Genomic DNA, 16705 nt, shown 5'->3' with positions numbered 1-16705 from the left:
TAAAAATAGTATAAAAATAAAGAATAGTTTATAATTTCAATCTGTAGCTGATACCCCATTTCCCATGAGAAATCTTACCTTTTCTGGAACAGATCATCAGGGGGCTCTGTGAGGCTGATATTGTGGTGAAACTCCTGTCACGGTGTGATGTCAGGACCATGGTCCTGACAGTTTGAACCTCGTTGCATTGTGGGAAATAACATTTTTCAACTGCCAAGCAAGCAACATCTCCCTCTGTGTATAGAACTCTCAGTAACGAACATTCTGTACAGATCACCTGGCAGAACTAAAGATGTCACCACCATTAATACATTTCAGAATGTAAACCAGGGAGATTTTATTCATTATGTTATTTTTACTACAGTTCCTCTTTAAAGAGACACTGAAGCGAAAAAAAAATTATGATATTATGATTTGTATGTGTAGCACAGCTAAGAAATAAAACATTAAGATCAGATGCATCAGTGTAATTGTTTCCAGTACAGGAGGAGTTAAGAAACTCCAGTTGTTATCTCTATGCAAAAAAGCAATTAAGCTCTACGACTTTCAAAGTCGTGGAGAGGGCTGTCTTCTGACTTTTATTATCTCAACTGTAAGTGAAGTGTTTTCTTTTTATCTGGCAGAGGAGAGGTCATTAGTTCACAGACTGCTCTGAAAGAATCATTTTGAATGCTGAATGTTGTGTAATCTGCACATATTAGAGAATGATGCAATGTTAGAAAACACACTATATACCTGAAAATAAAAGTATGAGAATATTTTCTTTGCTGCTAATCTTCTAGTAATTATTCATAGTACACAACCAATTCATTATATCATATATTTTTTTTCGCTTCAGTGTCTCTTTAAGTCTATGTGGGGGATGCTTCACACCATCCACCATGACCAATTCCAGGAGTTACAGGGTAATCCTAAACTTCATGCCCCCTTCCTGATCAACATCAAAAAGCGTTCCTGAGCCTTTTTTTTGCATCATGGAACTCTTTCATGCAAGACAATTTTACCCACAAAAATTGCAGCAATAATTTTAACAATCCAGTGGATGTAACCTCAGACTAATGCTGGGAATACACGGTTCGTTTTTGCCTTCGTTTAAACCTTCGATTCGTTCGGTAAACGAATCGAGTGTTGAAAACGTATGTGAAAATAGTCATAATCTCATTATAGTTTCGATTAATAGACCCCAAAAACGAACGACTAGTGATCGAACATGTTTGATATTATCTCTCTTTATCCATCTAATCGAGCCATTGGTAGGCTTGATGGCTGTTCAGATCGATTATATATTCGTTTATGCTAGTCCGTCCCTGTAAAAAGGGATTTTCGTTTCGTTTCTTTGCAGCCTTCGATCATTGGAAAAACGAAACCATCAGAATCGAAAAAAAAAACGAAACCGTGGGTGGTGATATTAACCGTATGACCGATTATTTCGGGATCGAAAAGGACAAAAGGCACAATCGAAACGAAGGTTTAAACGAAGGCAAAAACGAACCGTGTATTCCCAGCATAAGAGTACAGAGATTCAAATCTCCAAAGTGCAAAATGAACAAACTAAAAAAAAAAAAAAGAATTAGACAAAGACCTACCAGTAGTGTAGGTTGAATTTAGCATTACAGTGTTTGGGACCCGAACACACACAATCAGCACCATTTCAGCACCGAACTGTTAAAGTGAACCAAGCACCTTTTTTATCACTCAGGACATTTCTATAGCACATGAAAAATGCATGCCAACAATATGTTTCATTATCAAAATAAACTTTCATTTTACCTTGTATTTTACATTCAAAGTAGTTTTATTAGCCTGTTTCAGCAGGCCTGCCCGGCCGTCCCTGGCCGCATGGATTTCAGGAAGCTAAGGCCCGGTTCACATTAGCGTTCCCTGTCCATATCCGCTTGATCGGATCCGGACCGTATACTGTACAAACGGAACGTACGTTCCGCATAGCAATGCAAAGGCTATGCGGACGTTCACATACGTACGTTCTGTACAGTACGGAGCCGGACCGGTTCCGGACTCCGGACACTTTTCCAACATGCGCTATTTTTTGGGTCCGGATCTCCGGCCCACGCACCCGGACCGGAGCCAGACCTGAGCCTGACAGCACCATCCGGAACACAGAAACCAATGGGGAACGGAAGGCACAGAACACACTGCCTACAAACAACTGACGTTCTACCCCACTTCCTATGCGTATCCAAGCGGCCATTTCGGATGGGGACACATGGGCCAAGCATGTCTGGAGTGAAGCAGCAGTGACAGACGTGCTGGAGCTGTTTGGCAGAATGTCGGAGGTGGAGGTGAGGCCTACAGCGGAGGAACCTGATTCTACAGGTGCACCAGGTGCACCTTCTGCTGACCCCAACATTTTTTTCTTTAAATTTCGCTATTTTTTGCCCACAGATCCGGATGGCAGCCTGATGCATGCCTGATGCAAACGGACCGGATCCGGATCGGATCCGGATCGGAACCGTACGGTTCCGATCGGATCAGGTCCTGATCCGATCAGGATCCGATCAGGATCCGGTCCGTTTGCATGGCAAAACGCAAGTGTGAACGGGGCCTAATTGTTTTATTGAGCTAATTACCAAGACCTAAACAATACACTTTCATCAACAAAGGGGGTGGGTAATTAGGACTGTTTCTTCAAAGACATTGTTTGTGTGTGTCAATGTGTCAAGATAGCATCTCTGACTTCTGTAAATAAGGACTGTGAGAAGGGAAGGGGGGAACATGGCAGCTTCTATGCCAGGAGAAATTCCAGTGGAAGGGAATGTGCTCAGTTCCCTTTAAATGAAGTGCGTTTCATTTAGCTCTGATACTTCCTCCTTACAGCTCAAGTATCGGAGCTAAATGAAATGCACCCAGTCCAGCTGTTGGGTGCTGAAATGGTGCTGAATGCATGTGTTCGGTTCCCGAACATCACTACCTATGAGTAGAGGTTTTAAAAGACATTTATCTATTTTTTAGACATCTGTTTGACCATGAGATGTTTGACCACTCCATAGAGATCGAATTCTCAAACACAGAGGACTGACAGGTGTTTCAGGACCTCATGGATCTACTTCAAGAAAATGAGCAGACTGAACAGGTGAGTACAACAAACTTCAAACCCCCTTCTTAATTTTTACCAGCTTTGGGTACTTGCCCAGAGGTTAGAGTGTTCTTTGAGCTTGTAAGTAAAGGCCTAGAAACAGTTGAACATGAAAAATAACAGGAGTAGGAATATACAGAACCTACTGAAAAGAGAGGGGGCTGCACTTAACTCACTAAAGCAAAGGAATGATATCCAGATAAAAGAAGCTGACAAAGGTAGGAAAATAGTTATATGGCCAAATAGATATGTTAGGCATCCTGCTCTACTTAGTTGCCCCTGCTAGTGGCACTAGTTTCCCAGACTGTAGTATTACTTCTGCTCACTAGCAGGTGGCATTTTGCAACACGTCACGGACATTATTTTGCCTGCAGTTTGTCAGTTTACCTGCTGGTGGCTCTCTGCTTCTGGACCGCAGTACTTCCAGTGGTCACCAGCAGGTGGCCCTAATGCAACTCTTCCTAGGTAGGGAACCTATGGCTCGGGAGCCAGATGTGGCTCTTTTGATGGCTGCATCTGGCTCACATACAAATCAGTAGGGGTTTGTTCACACTAGAGGAGCTTTTTCATTTTTTTAAGCGATGGTGATTTTTCAAAATCGCCCTGAAAGCGTGTACACCATGCTTTCCTGTGCGCTAGTTCAGATTGGGGCGTTCTGATCTGAAAAGCACTGCATGGACCATTTTCGGGGCGATTTTGCGATAATGGGAGGTATAGGAAAAGCGCTAGCAAAAGCGCATTTGCCAGCGATTTCGTGGGCGTTTTTTCCCTGTCAATTTAAATGTGAAGGGTTTCCGGGATTATTAGGTCCTTTTCCCTTTAAAAGTAAGGCCTAGGACACAAAAATTCGCAAAACGGCCAAAAAAGCGATTACAAAAAGTCCAACTGGGAATCTTAAAAAATAAAGTCCGTCAAAAAACGCCCAACGCTGACCCGATCGGAACGCAATGTGAACAAGGCCTGAGGGTGGATTCACTAAGCTACACTGCTCAAGCAGCACAGCTTAGTGTGGCTGCGCAAGTAAAATTCTCAAAGTAGGCACACTACTGCAGTAGCATGCACTACTAACATACTCGCACTATCCCCAAAACTAACCGCTGCTCCAATTGTCCCACTCTGGGCCCTGTCAGGTCCAGTAACTTTGTAGGACGAGATCCCCGCACTTTGATTGGCCCAATAGGCTGCCTGTCACTTGACAGGCAGTCTATTGGGCCAAAGTGCAGAGATCTCGTCCTACAAAGTGAATCAACTCCCAAGTCAGCTAGCTAATTGTACAAGCTGTTAGTCGGTATTTCTCCTGTCTGGCTCTTGGGGAAATTGCTGATGTTGCTTAAACCCAAGACAAGCTGAAGACATGTCTGACACTTCCGCTGCCCGGAGGATCAACTGTGTACACAACATCACCATGGCAACAGGGATGAGAGCCCTCTGCTGCGCATGCGCACTGCCCCAGTTTGAAACATATTGTATGGCTCTCACGGAATTAGATTTTAAAATATGTGGCGTTTATGGCTCTCTCAGCCAAAAAGGTTCCTGACCCCTGTGACAATTATTCATCATGACCTCACCTGTTGTATTTGCATTTAGGGACTCCACCCACTTTATAATCTTGCCAGAACCTCAGTTCAGCTTGGCTGTCCTGGTTGCTGTGTAATGTGCTTCCTGCTTTAAAAAGCTCTGTTCTGATCTGACCTCTTGGCCAATGTTCCCTGCTTGCTCTGACTCTGATGTGCTTTGCCCTTGTCTGCTGTTCTGTCTTGTCTGCATATATATTTGTATATTTTGTATAGTTAGGATTGCTGTGTCTTATGTTGGTGCCAGTGCTGAAACGGCGAGACGGGGAAAGCCTCTGGCCCACATGCAATTCACATTTCTCCTTGGTGATATTTTCACACTTTGTCATAGAATGTCTGTCCTCCTACTCCTAAAAATGAGGTTTTTTTTAGACATCCCCTGGTATTATTTTATGTACAAACATTGACAAAGTAAATTTAATATTTTACTGTCTCTGTTCAATTGCATGGACTATTGATCGTTTTATCTATCCCTTGCAGTCAGAAGCCCAGTTATCTGCTTAGGAAAGTATTTTATAGCTGTAATTTGTTATCATTGAGGAATGCTATGCGCTATGCAACTGGGAATCAGATGCATAGCTGGATATTAACTCTTTCAGGAAGGGAAAAAAGAAAAGGAGCACAGCATAAGTGTCTGTATGCTTGCCACTGTATATTCACATGTCTATCTCATCATGTCACATGTAGAGATGACCCGAACTGTTCGCTGGCGAATCTCTATGGGCACTGTACTACTTCCGGGTCGCTATGACCCAGAGTAGTACGCCTGCGCTGGTCCGGCGGTGATCGCGCTCCTGTTGCCGGCACTCTCTGCGCATGAGCGTGACGTCACGTCACGCACATGTGCAGAAAGTGCCTGGCAACAGGAGCGCGATCACCGCCGGACCAGCGCAGGCGTACTACTCTGGGTCATAGCGACCCGGAAGTAGTACAGGGTGAGATGTTCGCCGACATCTCTAGTCACATGTCATCTCGGGTACACTTTAAGTGGAAAAAAAGAAGGAAATGTAGGTAACGCACACCAGATGAAACGGTGAGGTAATTACAGCAATACAAAGATAACATAGGAGCCTTAGAAGCACCAGTCCAAATGCCACTCAGCTGTTTCACAAAGCCTTTAAGACTAGCTCCCCCCTAGGGTAAGCCAAGCAGGCAGGGGTAGCTGACAGGCGAATTAGCAAAGTGAATCAAGCAAAGTGAACTTTATGAGTTATAAATGAATTAAGCATGAGGGAAGCATGAGAAAGCAGCTCATCAGCCTCAATCCCTCAGGACTGTGCAAACAAAGATCTGTGAAGACGTTCAGGCTGCACAGAATTATTTTGGACGACTGCTGTCTAAACAACCTTTTATTTCTGTTCTTTCACTATTCCTTTACTGAATACCTCCGTACTCTCTCTGCCAGTATGGGACCCTAATGTTTTGATGATGATTTTGATGCTGCAATCATTTTGGCTCCCAAAACTGTGTATTAGCCTTTTGAGGGGGGGGGGGGGGGGGGGGGGGTTGGGCTGGGAAAATCATGTCAAATCTACTGTATGTGGTAGAAGGGCAAACTGAGTGAATATATTGAACGGATACTTTAGGCAGCCCCTTGTATTACATAGAAATGGAAAGATTGTACAAAAAAAATTTGGATCACTAGTGGGCAACTGGGCATAATGGTGGATGCTAATGATACAATCTTTTTTGAGCCAATCTTACCATTTGGTAAGACAAGACAAAAAAGATTTTAGCAATAGTGGCCAACCATTAGGGTTAGGCTAGGTTTTTAAGTTGGAGAGAATTTTGTGTTTAAAATATTGTTAAGTTGAGGGTTGAGTATTTACATTTTTTGGACCATAAGATACACTTTTTTCTCCCCAAAAATGTGAGTGTGTGTGTGTGGGGGGGGGGGGGGGAGTCACTGTGCCTTATGGTCAGAATGTGTGGCATATCCAAACCCCCATTCCCCCCAAGTCCGCCAGTGCAGTACCAGTGGATTGTCCCCAGGTCCTTCTGCTCAGCCAGTGTGAAGATCAGCAAAAACTGCATGCAGCATGCCACTGCCCCAGGACCCACATGCAGAAGGTTCTGGCGGAAGATTGTGAAAGTATGCCATGGAAAGTGTCCAGCATAAGATTTGAAGAGTATGAGCTGCTGCTGAGTGGAGAAAGACGATGCCCCAGAGAATGAAATAATTCCAGAATTTGTGCAGGCAGGTGGCCCACATTAAGTAGGTGGCCTAGAATAGTTTCGCCTCCTCACCCGGTGCGTAGCAAGTCAAGTAAACGCCCCTCCTTTATTGGCTGCCAGCCCTGCATTAGATGGCAATTGGAGGAAACGGGACTTCTAGGTCCTGCCCGCAGAGATATCAGAGCCAATAGTAATATTCTATTAGCAGCATGGCAGCATAATTGTGTATTTGTTAAGGGTTCTTCTTCTGCACCTTTGGTGCAGCAGGATTGTACTTAATTGTACTTAATCTGAATGTAGAGACTGTGCAAAGCCACATTTCCATGAAATCCTCAAAAGTAACGGTCATTGGATAAGTTCCTTGTTAAAGCCACACACACACAAAAAAAAAAAGGCTGGGGCGAGACAACAGATGGCAATGATTCTATTAGTTATAGTGAAAGTCATTTGCATTTTTATTTTATACTATTTTACTATAACTGTCTTTGGATTGTGGAACGAATCATCTGGGTTTTCATTAATTCTTACGGGGAAATTTGGTTTGATATACTTTTTGTTTTGAGTGCTTTGGATTACAAGCATGTTTCCGGAACAAATCATGCTCGCAAACCAAGGTTCCACTGTACTTTGCCGTTAAGTTGGGCCTAGGAGTGCTGGGGACACAAAAACAAATATACTGGGAACTGGAAACACAGGCGAATAACCCCAGTGGCAGCCCTGAATAATTCAGTGGTCATTCCATACACATGAGTGTAATCTGTTCTCAAAGCAGAAGAATAATTATTTACCCTGATTTTTAATCAGCAATTCTGGAAACTTCTAATGTCATTGATGGAGCCGGCAACATCTTCCTTTCTGCTTTAGTGTTATAAAAGTTAGATAATGATTCCCAGAAGGATGTTTTATTTATACACTGACAAGATACAACTGTAGTGTTCAATAAAAGTGTACACGTATTTATACTGCATCATTTATGACGTTCGTTAAAGATGGATAACTGTTCTTTGAAGCAAAGTTGAAAACTTGCCTTTGCCACCCATCTGGATTCCAAACATTGCAGAAAGACAAAATAACAAAAAACAATAAAAAAAATATGCAGGACAAATAAGACTGTAGACTTTTTTAACCACTTAAGGACCGCAGTCTTTTCACCCCTTAAGGACCAGAGCCTTTTTTCCATTCAGACCACTGCAGCTTTAATGGTTTATTGCTCAGTCATACAAGCTACCATCTAAATGAATTTTACCTCCTTTTCTTGTCACTAATACAGCTTTCTTTTGGTGCTATTTGATTGCTGCAGCGATTTTTACTTTTTATTATATTCATCAAAAAAGACATGAATTTTGGCAAAAAAATGATTTTTTTAACTTTCTGTGCTGACATTTTTCAATTAAAGTAAAATTTCTGTATACATGCAGCGCGAAAAATGTGGACAAACATGTTTTTGATTAAAAAAACCCATTCAGTGTATATTTATTGGTTTGGGTAAAAGTTATAGCGTTTACAAACTATGGTGCAAAAATTGAATTTTCCCATTTTGAAGCATCTCTCTCATTTCTGAGCACCTGTCAGGTTTCATGAGGTGCTAGAATTCCAGGATAGTATAAATACCCCCCAAATGACCCCATTTTGGAAAGAAGACATCCCAAAGTATTCAGTGAGAGGCATGGTGAGTTCATAGAAGATTTTATCTTTTGTCACAAGTTAGCGGAAAATGACACTTTGTGACAAAAAAAAATAAATTAAAAAAAGTTTCCATTTCTGCTAACTGGTGACAAAAAAAAATGAAATCTGCCACGGACGCACCATGCCCCTCTCTGAATACCTTGAAGTGTCTTGTTTCCAAAATGGGGTCATTTGTGGGGTGTGTTTACTGTCCTGGCATTTTGGGGGGTGCTAAATTGTAAGCACCCCTGTAAAGCCTAAAGGTGCTCATAGGACTTTGGGCCCCTTAGCGCACCTAGGCTGCAAAAGAAATGTCACACATGTGATATCGCCTTACTCAGGAGAAATAGTATAATGTGTTTTGGGGTGTATTTTTACACATACCCATGATGGGTGGGAGAAATATCTCTGTAAATGAGATTTCTTTTGATTTTTTTACACACAATTGTCCATTTACAGAGATATTTCTCCCACCCAGCATGGGTATGTGTAAAAATACACCCCAAAACACATTATACTACTTCTCCTGAGTACGGCGATACCACATGTGTGACACTTTTTTGCACCCTAACTGCGCTAAGGGGCCCAAAGTCCTACGAGTACCTTTAGGATTTTCACAGGTCATTTTAAGGCATTTATTTTCTAGACTACTCCTCACGGTTTAGGGCCCCTAAAATGCCAGGACAGTATAGGAACCCTACAAGTGACCCCATTTTAGAAAGAAGACACCCCAAGGTATTCCGTTAGTAGTATGGGGAGTTCATAGAAGATTTCATTTTTTTTTCACAAGTTAGCGGAAATTGATTTTTATTGTTTTTTTCACAAAGTGTCATTTTCCACTAACTTGTGACAAAAAATAAAATCTTCTATGAATTCCCCATACACCTAATTGAATACCTTGGGGTGTCTTCTTTCTAAAATGGGGTCACTTGTGGGGTTCCTATAATGCCCTGGCATTTTAGGGGCCCTAAACCGTGAGGAGTAGTCTAGAAACCAAATGCCTCAAAATGACCTGTGAAATTCTAAAGGTACTCATAGGACGTTGGGCCTCTTAGCGCACCTAGGTTGCAAAAAAGTGTCACACATGTGGTATCGCCGTACTCAGGAGAAGTAGTATAATGTGTTTTGGGGTGTATTTTTACACATACCCATGCTGGGTGGGAGAAATATCTCTGTAAATTAAAATGTTTTGATTTTTTTTACACACAATTGTCCCTTTACAGAGATATTTCTCCCACCCAGCATGGGTATGTGTAAAAATACACCCCAAAACACATTATACTACTTCTCCTGAGTACGGCGATATCACATGTGTGACACTTTTTTGCAGCCTAGGTGCGCTAAGGGGCCCAACATCCTATTCACAGGTCATTTTGAGGCATTTGGTTTCTAGACTACTCCTTACGGTTTAGGGCCCCTAAAATTCCAGGGCAGTATAGAAACCCCACAAGTGACCCCATTTTAGAAAGAAGACACCCCAAGGTATTCCGTTAGGTGTATGGTGAGTTCATAGAAGATTTTATTTTTTGTCACAAGTTAGTGGAAAATGACACTTTGTGAAAAAAAAACAATACAAATCAATTTCCGCTAACTTTTGACAAAAAAATAAAATCTTCTATGAACTCGTCATACACCTAACGGAATACCTTGGGGTGTCTTCTTTCTAAAATGGGGTCACTTGTGGGGTTCCTATACTGCCCTGGCATTTTAGGGGCCCAAAACCACGAGGAGTAGTCTGGAAACCTAATGCCTCAAAATGACTGTTCAGGGGTATAAGCATCTGCAAATTTTGATGACAGGTGGTCTATGAGGGGCCGAATTTTGTGGAACCGGTCATAAGCAGGGTGGCTTCTTAGATGACAGGTTGTATTGGCACTGAAGTGCAGGAATGTTCTCAAATCGTGACCTGGACATGGCAATTAAGTCGTACCAGCAGTGATCAGAAAAAAAATTTCTGTCACTGCGGTGGGGCGGGTGAGGGTTTGGCCGGGTGATCAGAAGCCCGCAGGGGGCATATTAGGGCCTGATCTGATGGGTAGCAGTGACAGGGGGTGACGGGGTGGTTGATAGGTGATCAGTAGGTGATTACAGAGGAGAATATATGCAAGCAATGCACTGGCGAGTTGATCAGAGGGGGTCTGGGGGGCTAATTGAGGGTGTGGGCGGGTGATTGGGTGCCCGCAAGCGGCAGATTAGTGTCTGATCTGATGGGTAGCAGTGACAGTTGGTGACGGGGTGATTGATGGGTGATCAGTGGATGATTAGAGGGGAGAACAGATGTAAACAATGCACTTTCGGAGGTGATCTGAGGGTGGGTCTGCACGCAATCTGAGGGTGTGGGTGGGTGATCAGGTGCCCACAAAAGGCAGGTTAGGGTCTGATCTGATGGGTGGCAGTGACAGGTGGTGACAGGGGGTGATTGATGGGTGATTGACAGGTGATCAGTGGGTGATTATAGGGAAGAATAGATGTATACAGTACACAGGGGGGAGGGTCTAGGGAGGATCTGAGGGTGTGTGGGGGGGGGGTGTTCAGGAGCCCCCAGGGGGCAGTTTAGGACCTAATCTAAAAAATAGTGTTGAGATAGTGACAGGGAGTGATTAATGGGTGATTAGGGGGGTGATTGGGTGCAAACAGGTGTCTGAGGGGTGGGCAGGGGGGGTCTGATGGGTGCAGTGGGTGATCAGGGGGCAGGATCAGTGTGCTTGGGTACTTACTAGGAGGGCTGCAACCTGCCCTGGTGGTCCCTCAATCACTGGGGCCACCAGGGCAGGAGGCAGCCTGTATAATACGCTTTGTATACATTACAAAGCGTATTATCCGCTTTACATGCGGCAGATCGGGGGTTAACAACCCGCCGCCGCTGCTAATTGGCTGGAGGGTTGACGTCGCAGGTGGGCACATCCAGCGTGCGATCCCCGGCCAGCTAGTCCGCAACGAGCCGCCGCCGATCGGCGTATTGCGGTCGTTGCGGGCTCCACTTTGCCGCCGCCCCTAGGTAGGGGCGGTCGGCAAGTGGTTAAAATCACATTCCAGTAAAATATATATAGATCTATATATATATATATATATATATATATATATATATATATATATATATATATATATCTATATATATATATATATATATATATATATAGATCTATATATATATATATAGATCTATATATATATATATATATATATAGATCTATATATATAGATCTATATAGAGCTATATATATATATATAGAGCTATATATATATATATATATATATATATATATATATATATATATATATATATAGATCTATATATATATATATATAGATCTATATATATATAGATCTATATATATAGATCTATATATAGATATATATATATAGGTGGTTGGGAGGGGATCAAGGGATACATGGGGGGAGATCTGGATTTTTTTTACACTAAAATCGCACAGCCTGTCACGGCTGCAGGCTGTGCGTCTCTCCCTGTCACACAAGATCCACAGTGACAGGGAGAGGGAGGCGGAGAGGGAGGCGGAACGGCAACTATGTTGCCTTTCGGAGGGTGATCGCTGTGATTGGCTCACAGCGATCACACGGCAGGGAGCCAATCAGTGACGGGTCCTGCCGATACCCGGAAGCCTTAGCTGTCATAAGACAGCTAAGTGCAGCCGGTTCGGTGCGCGCGATCGCGGCGGGGAGCGGCGGCGCCGGTGATAGAGATCTACGCCCTGCCAGCCAGGAGCCCATCAAAACAGGGCGTAGATCTCTATCACCTCGGTCCTTAAATGGTTAAGCTGACCCATACATCAAAATCCAACAGCAGAGATAGAGAAAAAGGTTCCAGCCAGGGGCACAACTACAATCATGGGGGCCCCAGCAAAACTTTGATGGGCCCCCCAATGTTCTCACCCCTTCCCTTGCCTCCCCTCGGGGCCCTTCACTGCCTTGGAGCCCATCTCACAAGGGTCATAAAACAAGCGTGGCCATCATTACCTTCACACCCATAACAAGTGTAGCCACAAAAACACCTTATCTGAAGGATGGACCTCTTTATTGAAGGAAGGGAAGATTAGTAGTTGGGACCCCCTTACAGCTCTGGGACTCAGGGGCGTAACAATAGACCCTGCAAGGGATGCAGCCGCAGTGGGGCCCAGAAGCCACAGGGGGCCCCATTCTGTGAGACTGACAACTAAGGGCAAGGAGAGAAAAAAAACGTTTTTAATTGTTCTAATGGCTGCATCTGCTCAGCCACTTATAAAGTATTATTCTAAGTTTTGCAGACATATATTTTTAGACAGTCCCTATTCAGTGTTCAGCAGGCTCTTCTGTATACAGGGCTGTTCTACCCTCAACCTTTCTACCCCTTATCAAGTGCTATGTCCTGTAATGATGCTTGAAAAGTCTGGGCATGGAGCGAAGGCGGGAGGGGGCCCCATCCAAAATTTTGCAGGGGGACCCTGTGATTTCTAGTACGACCCTGCTGGGACCCCCTGCAGGGGCTGCTCCCTTCTAGTTACACTCCTGGTTCCAGATGGAAGTAAAAAAACTTTTCCTAGATCAGTGGGGAAGGGTCAGAAATTCTGCCAGGCTTTTATTACTGTCTGTTTTAATGCTGGGGAGATTTTCTCACCTCTTTCACCAATGCCAGGGCATTAGCATTGTAATATGTGCCAGAACCCCAAAATTCAGTGAGAAGGAACAGCAAGTATTGGCCCATATGCAATTCATTTTTCCCCTGGCTGCTATTTTTACACCTTGTCAATAAAATACTAAGAATAATTTTGATAGTACTTTTTTATCGACTTTTTCGCACTGGCCGTTACCATAGTAGCTGCTGCGCTACATTCTTACATAGTTACGCACAAACTTGCCAGGGATTATTACAGCACGCTTTGTAATATTACTATGCACTGTGTATTATTACTGGACTTTTGTGAATCAGGCCTATAGAAACTTACATTCCCAATTTGTTGTTCCCTACACTGTTGCAAAAGATCTGCTTCTGTGTACCCAATAATTGTCACTTAAATTACCAGCCCTTTACTAAAAGCAGCCTGGGATGTACTACCTAGTGCTATCTTAACTGAAATCAATCAATCAACACATTCCACCAATTATAATCATTACAACACAACATGTGATTAGGCCAAACAATCATAATGTATCCTTTACCCATGGCGGCCATATTCAAGCACTATTTAAAAGTCTCTGGCTGATGACGTTGCTCCAAACTGCATACGTGTGCATTAATTCTCTTTACCAAGATTGCGTCATGTAAATCTTACACTGCACCTGTGTACAAATTACTTTTCTACGGCAACTGACTCATTAACTATTGCCATCTGCAAACACCCTTCTACCCATTCCACCCACACTGCATCTGTGCCTATTGTTACCTGTACTCTGTACTTGTATTCTGTACTAATGGACTGTGCCTGTGTATTGGTACATATTAAAACTATCAAATATGTTGTGATCCTACTGGCACCATCTTTGTAAACACATACTATAAGACACATATATATATATAATACTGTATATATATATATATATATATATATATATATATATATATATATATATATATATATATATATATATATATATATATATAGATATATATATATATATATATATATACATTAGAAACGCTCATTTGGCCCATACTGGCAATATCTTTCTTGGGATGGGGCTTTCCAAACACATACCCTAACATCAGGTCAGCATCCCACTGGGAAACCAATCTCAAAATTGTTTGGCAATGGTATCTTACCCCAACGAAACTGGAACCATTTCAGACAGACCTCTCTCCTCTCTCCTGGAGGAACTGTGGTGATAATGGTACGCTCCCACATATCCTATGGTTTTGTCCTAAAATCAGACTACTGTGGGTAAACGTGTAAAGAATCCTTAGCTCCCGGCCCTCAAAAATGGGCCCACTTCTACCAGGTCTAGCCATTCTGCACCTTGATTCCCATCTTATCCCGTGGCCTGACATATTCATTATCTCACATGTGTTGATGAGGTGAGAAATTGTTTCTTGCTGGAAATCTACGGATTATACCTAAGGCTCACTCCATCCTCTCTAGAGTTGATTTTCATTTGCATGCTGAAAACCTTTAGTCTCCCAAGCCGGCAATACAGATGCCTTTGCTAAAAAGTCCAAAAATGGCTTTCGATCTACCCTGAATCTTCAATACTTCAATACTGAGCAATAATAGCATTAAGATCACCTTCTATCGCCCCTTTACTTTCTCCCCCCCCCCCCCCATTCCCATTTATCCTCTCGGTATTCTCCAGTGTTCTCTTGTGATTTATACTGGGCTGAAAGTTCAGTATGTCTATCTACCTCCATGACCAAGCGGATTGATATTTCTAGTTATTGCTTAATTAGGTTCTCAGAATTGGTTATGTTTATGACATATGCTGTATTTGTCACCAGGTTCTATCCCGTATATGTGTACAAAATATTCAACTGGTTGGTCTAGGCCTTCCACAAGATGTCATTAAAAGGAATACTCATTCGGATTCTGCATTTCTGCATCATCTGAATTTCCGCATTTCCGTTCGAAAATCAGAAAACAGAAATCAGATTACCATGGAAATACTGCATTACCGCAACTCGGTCATTTTAGCCCAGTCACAGAACTCGGGAAGCATTGGACCAATTAGAGAATGCAGAATTTTTCCATGAAAATTGAATTACTGCTGTAATTTTAGACCAATCACAGGACACGGATACTACTGAGGAGTATTACCGAGCTTTTTTTAATGTGAGCATCACCCACTTAAGGACCCTTTGCACGGCCTCGTATATATACAGTATATAAATATATATATATATATATATATATATATATATTGGGTTGCAAAAGTATTCAGCCCCCTTGAAGTTTTCCACATTTTGTCACATTACTGCCACAAACATGCATCAATTTTATTGGAATTCCATGAGAAAGACCAATACAAAGTGGTGTACATGTGAGAAGTGGATCGAAAATCATACATCATTCTAAACATTTTTTACAAATAAATAACTGCAAAGTGGGGTGTGCGTAATTATCCGGCCCCCTGAGTCAATACTTTGTAGAACCACCTTTTGCTGCAAATACAGCTGACAGTCTTTTAGGGTATGTCTCTACCAGCTTTGCACATCTAGAGACTGAAATCCTTGCCCATTCTTCTTTGCAAAACAGCTCCAGCTCAGTCAGCTTAGATGGACAGCGTTTGTGAACAGCAGTTTTCAGATCTTGCCACAGATTCTCGATTGGATTTAGATCTGGACTTTGACTTTGCCATTTTAACACATAGATATGTTTTGTTTTAAACCATTCCATTGTAGCCCTGGCTTTATGTTTAGGGTCATTGTCCTGCTGGAATGTGAACCTCTACCCCAGTCTCAAGTCTCCAAGAGGTTTTCTTCCAAGTTTGCCCTGTATTTGGCTCCATCCATCTTCCCATCAACTCTTACCAGCTTCCCTGTCCCTGCTGAAGAGATGCACCCCCCGAGCATGATGCTCCCACCACCATATTTGACAGTGGGGATGGTGTGTTCAGAGTGATGGGCAGTGTTAATTTTCCGCCACACATAGCGTTTTGCATTTTGGCCAAAAAGTTCCATTTTGGTCTCATCTGACCAGAGCACCTTCTTCCACATGGTTGCTGTGTCCCCCACATGGCTTGTGGCAAACTGCAAACGGGACTTCTTATTATTCTGTTAACAATGCCTTTCTTCTTGCCACTCTTCCATAAAGGCCAACTGTAACGATCTCTGAAGATCAGTGTCACACCCAGAGCCTTGATTATTGGTGATCCGCAGAATCACCAATGATGCAAGGATTGACCCGATTATATAGCAATCTGCGGAATTGCTAATAATGCGGGCAGATCAAAAAAAGGAGTAGACACATGAACAGAGAAACAAATACAATGCAAAATAATTACACAGGTTCTGTGGAAATGTCCACCACTCAGTAATTCCTCAGAGGTGTGGGTACCTCTGAATGGGAACCCCCTGTGTGAGATCCCCCAAGGAAAGCAGTGGAGGGATCTCGGCCTCTGGCAGTAACGGTCTGCTAGGGCGGGCGTCTCAGAGAGGCAAGCCTCAGATAGTAACCCTACAGTGGGAACGTTCCACTGAAGGGAGAAAGGTCAGACAAAATAGAGGTTCGGCAACAGATCAGGCGGCAACAAAACAGAAACGTGAGACGAGAGA

This window comes from Hyperolius riggenbachi, chromosome 2 (assembly GCF_040937935.1).
Source record: "Hyperolius riggenbachi isolate aHypRig1 chromosome 2, aHypRig1.pri, whole genome shotgun sequence".
In the NCBI taxonomy this organism is placed as follows: Eukaryota; Metazoa; Chordata; class Amphibia; order Anura; family Hyperoliidae; genus Hyperolius; species Hyperolius riggenbachi.
The sequence above is the reverse complement of the archived record's forward strand: the minus strand, read 5'-3'. Positions refer to the sequence as shown.